The sequence below is a fragment of the Humulus lupulus genome, chromosome 7 (genome assembly GCF_963169125.1).
Source record: "Humulus lupulus chromosome 7, drHumLupu1.1, whole genome shotgun sequence".
NCBI classification, from domain to species: Eukaryota; Viridiplantae; Streptophyta; class Magnoliopsida; order Rosales; family Cannabaceae; genus Humulus; species Humulus lupulus.
In genome coordinates, this window is record NC_084799.1 from 157,627,759 (window position 1) to 157,632,409 (window position 4,651).

The following is a 4,651-nucleotide window of genomic DNA, read 5'->3' on the forward strand; positions in this document are numbered from 1 at the left end:
CGACGATGGTCGTAAGAATGAAGTAGAATTCAACTCAAAAGAGGCGCCCCCTAGCCTAAGAGAAAAGTTCCATGGGAAGAGGTCAGAAGTAAAAAACATGCCCCTCATGTTTCCCCCGAGGAACACAACCAAAGCAGGGGTTCAATCTGAGGACCAGAAACACTCCTCGGGCAAAAAGGGAAGAGACATCCAAATACAAAGCCCTCGAGGCAAGATTACCACTGCACATGGGGGCACAGAGATGACGAAGAATTTGATCGTGATTCGCCCTTCACAAGGGAGATCCAAGCTGAACAAATGCCCACCGACTTCAGAGAGCCTCGCATGACTCCGTACGAGGGTACTACAGACCCAAAGTATCACTTAGACTCCTTCAATACCTTGACAAGGTTAAGAGGGGTCAAAAACAAGGCAAAGTGACATTGCTTTTTCGTTACACTTAAAGGAGTTGTGTACAAGTGGTTCAAGAGGTTAAGGCCCGGAACAATCAAGTCATGGCAGCAATTCTCTGATGAATTTCTTCAGCAACACCATGGAGCCTGTGATTACGTTATGCAAATTACAAGCCTCGCTAACGTAAAACAAGACGGGAATGAAATTTTGATGAGATATATCCATAGGTTCAATATGGAAGTGACGAAGACGAGAAGTTCAACTAAAGCGGAGCTCAAGATGGCTATTACAGCCGGAGTTCATCCTAGAAGCAAGTTATTGGGGAGCATGCTTTAGAGAGAGGTTACAAACTTAGATGACTTCTTCGAAAGAGCATAGAAGTACATACGTGTGGAAGAGGGCCATAAGGACTCACATGTTGGTGGAAGCGAACCTTCCTCCAGTGGCCCTTCTACCTATACGTCAGAAGATTCCATATAGAAGAGAACGTAGTGCTAGAGGAGTCGCTGACCAAGTTTAAAATTGGAGTAGGACTACGAAGAGGCTCCAAAGGAGAAGCTAGTAAGATTCATCAATTCATCGCAATCGGCCCCCGTGAAGATCCAAAGATGGTGCCGAGCCTCGCAAGCCTCAGGTTGCACCTAGCCATGTGCGAAATAGGTCCCTAGCCTCGTGGGCGTCGACAAGCACCCAATCTTGGGCAAAATGGGTGCCTAGCCTCGCAAGTGTCAACAAGCACCCAGTCATGTGCAAAATAGGTACCTAGCCTCATGAGCCTCAATAGGTGCTAGGCCAAGTGCGAAACGGGCTTCTGGACCTACGAAAATATACACATATAAAAGTACTCATGCTACATATGTGTAAGAGCGGTGGGCCTTATGAGACAACCTTTTAACCTATAAGGACTAGCTATCCTTATGGAGATTTTAAAAAAATAAAAAAATAAACAAATAAACAAATAAGGGGAGCGAAAAGGTCCCTAAAAAGTAACTCTCCATGAACAAATCCATCTTGTAAAGGGACCATGTCGCAAAAGATGAGAGGGGAACCCAAAGAGGTCCCTAACTCTAGATTGACTGAGTCACCTTACTAAGGGAAAAAGGGCCTTGAAAATAGGTGTACACGAGGTTACATAAGGGCCATCATGCCATAAAGGTCCCGACCCGAGGGGAGGTCACCTCAAAAACTATAAAAGGGTCTCAAAGAAGATGCATATGAAAAAGGGTCTCACAGAAGACGCTTGCAAAAAGGGTCTCAGAGAAGACACTTGCAAAAAGGGTCACGAAGAAGATGCTTGCAAAAATAGTACTATGCCTTATGATTAGAAGGACGCTTCTTGCAAGAAATAATGAGCGTGCGTAAAAATATATAAAAGGATAGCGAGAACCCAAGGGGTCAACTTAGCCTTACAAGTAATCAAAGTGCACCAACGGACACGAATCACACAGCAGTACCACCAGAGCATAGTGAGTGTAGCATTATAATGAGTCTAAAAGGAAGCCTAAAGACTTCCTAATAGACTGGGGGGCAAGTGTGAATGCCAAAAATTGACCAGAGCCATAGTCAACACTCAAGATAAAAATTGAGGTTTACCCTCGTTAGCCTTGAGCAAACCAAGTAACCCAATATCTTGCCCCATGGGAGACCCAAGTCTCATAGGAGGCCTTAGCGAAAATGCCCAGAAGGACCCAAGGGCCTCGCTATGCGAGGCTGCCCTTCACCCATGCGCGCCTGCCAAGGAAACAAGGGCCTCGCTATGTGAGGCTGCCCTTCACCCACGTGCGCCTACCAAGGCCACAAGGGCCTCGCTATGGGAGGATGCCCTTCCCCCGCGCGTGCCTGCCAAGTCCACAAGGGCCTCGCTATGCAAGGCTACCCTCGCCCGCGCGTCTTGCGACCTAGCTGCGTGCCAATGACTCGCACAGTGAGACACCACCTCGCCCGCGCATTTCGCGACCCAGCTATGCGCCAAAGCCTCGCACAACGAGACACACCCCACCATGCCTATGTGTGGCTCGCGAGGTATGACCATGCTAAGGAGCCTCATGCCACCACCATCTCGTGGCCCTCATGCAACCCCATCACACCTTGTGAAACCCATCCCCAAGCCTGGTGAATGCCCAAGTCACGCATGGGTACTCACTTAGGCACCAAGGGTCTCGCTTTGTGAGACCCATCCCCGAGCCTCGTGAATGCCTAAGTCACGCATGGATACTCGCCTAGGCACCAAGGGTCTCGCCTTGTGAGACCCATCCCCAAGCCTCGTACATGCCTATTTCCAGGCCTCGTACCTAGAGATAAGGTCATCATAAAAGAAGTATCGATCGACACTTACTAAAATATAAAGAAACCTGGAGAAGATATTTAGGTAAGGGGGACCACTAGGCATGAAATAAATGTACAAGCACAGGATGTACAACCCTAAAAAAGGGCAAAGGCATGACTCTAACATCTGTGTCCGACAAGTAATGGTGGTACAAACTCGTACGTAGTGGTGGTACGAACCCCGTACGAAGAGTGGAGGCACTACCTGAGGATCCCCGACCATGTACCGGAGTCGACACTACAACATCCTGCACCACTACCCTGACAGTGTACCTATGTACAATCTTGTCCCCTGGGACCACAATGTATGAGGAGCCATTAGAGCCCCAAAATAAATATATCATCACCCCTCCAGCAAGGGGGTTGGAAAATTCATGGTACACACATGCTATTAAGCAACATATAACATCTTACTCCATTGTTGAACTGTTTTTATCTTTCCTCAAGATTATTCTAAATTCTTATCTAAATATCTCCATACTTACCTTTGATTTTTCTGATCTAATTTCATTGACGAGATTTTGCCGTCAACATCCCCTAAGTTCCAAGCTTCTAGCCCCCAAAGATCCAGCTTTGAATCCTTAGTCTCTGGTTAGCTTTTCACCAAAATCTCCAAGCTTCTAAGAAAGAAGAGAGAACTGAGAGATAGAGATAGAGAGAGAGAGTCGTTTTCTCTAAGGTTCTGAATACTTCCTTAGTTTATTTTTTCTTAACTTAAGTCTCTAAGGTTACCTCAAAGGCTCAGGGTACCAAAAATGTCCCCAAGGGAAAAATGGTAAATTTCCCCAATATTCCCTCCTAAACGTTCTAACTTCAAATATATCTCCAAATATTTATTTTCATAACTCGATAACCCCATAAAACATCTAATACCCGAAATACGCCTCGACTCTCCCCTAGTCGGGTATTCGACCCCGTTGTGATTTTCCAGCTAATCTGCTCCTTAGGACTATCTCGGGTTGTGCAACAAAAATATATCATTATAATCACATTTATGCCCTCAACGGGATAAAAGTAGTAAACATGCCCCTAATAACCAAATGGGTCCATATTCATATTTAATTCACCTAAACATGCATTTATAATCACACACTCATCAAATTCACACATTAACATAATAAACCACTTATTGCCCTCCATGCACGCTAATCAAGGCCCTAAGACTTATTAGTAAATTTGGGACGCTAACAAAGTGACTCACTTAGTGAAGGCTTTTGTGAAGGCTCGCGCACCCACGAACACCATGCGGAGTCCCAACCCCTAGTCGTGTTGCTCCAAACGCAACTACCTCGCCTATGCACAAGACCATGCGAGGGCCTTTTGGCCCTGGTGTCGGGGCATTGAGGAGATCTTTGCTTAGTGAGGGTTTCATTGCCTCTCACGTACTATCCATGCCAGGCCTCCCAAGTATACAAGGAGAACTAGAAAGGATGTCCCACACTTAGCAAAATATTAGAAATCCATGAGCATTGGTATATTTTAGAAATGTGAGAAGGACCATTTGGCACGTGAACATGTATGAGGTGTATGACCCTGAGGGAGGCAGAGGCATGATTCTGACATCAATATCTGACAAGTAGTGGTGGTACGAATTCATACGAGGAGTGTTAGCATGATCCTCCTATCTCTGACCATGTGCCAACAACTGACACCACGAGCCTCTGCTCCACTACACCATGCAACACTACTCTAACAGGGTACCTACGTACGATTGTGTCCTTTGGGACCACCTTGTATCAAAGGCCATTAGAGCCCATCTATAAATAGGCTTCGACCCCTCAAACCAAGGGGTTGGAAAATTCTTTGTATGCTCAGACAATTACGGAATATACGATTTCTGCTCCATTGTAGTTATGTATCTTTCACCTTCAAGTTCTTTCTATCTAACTTCTACACAGTTTTTGCAATACACCTTGATTTTTCTGATCATAAA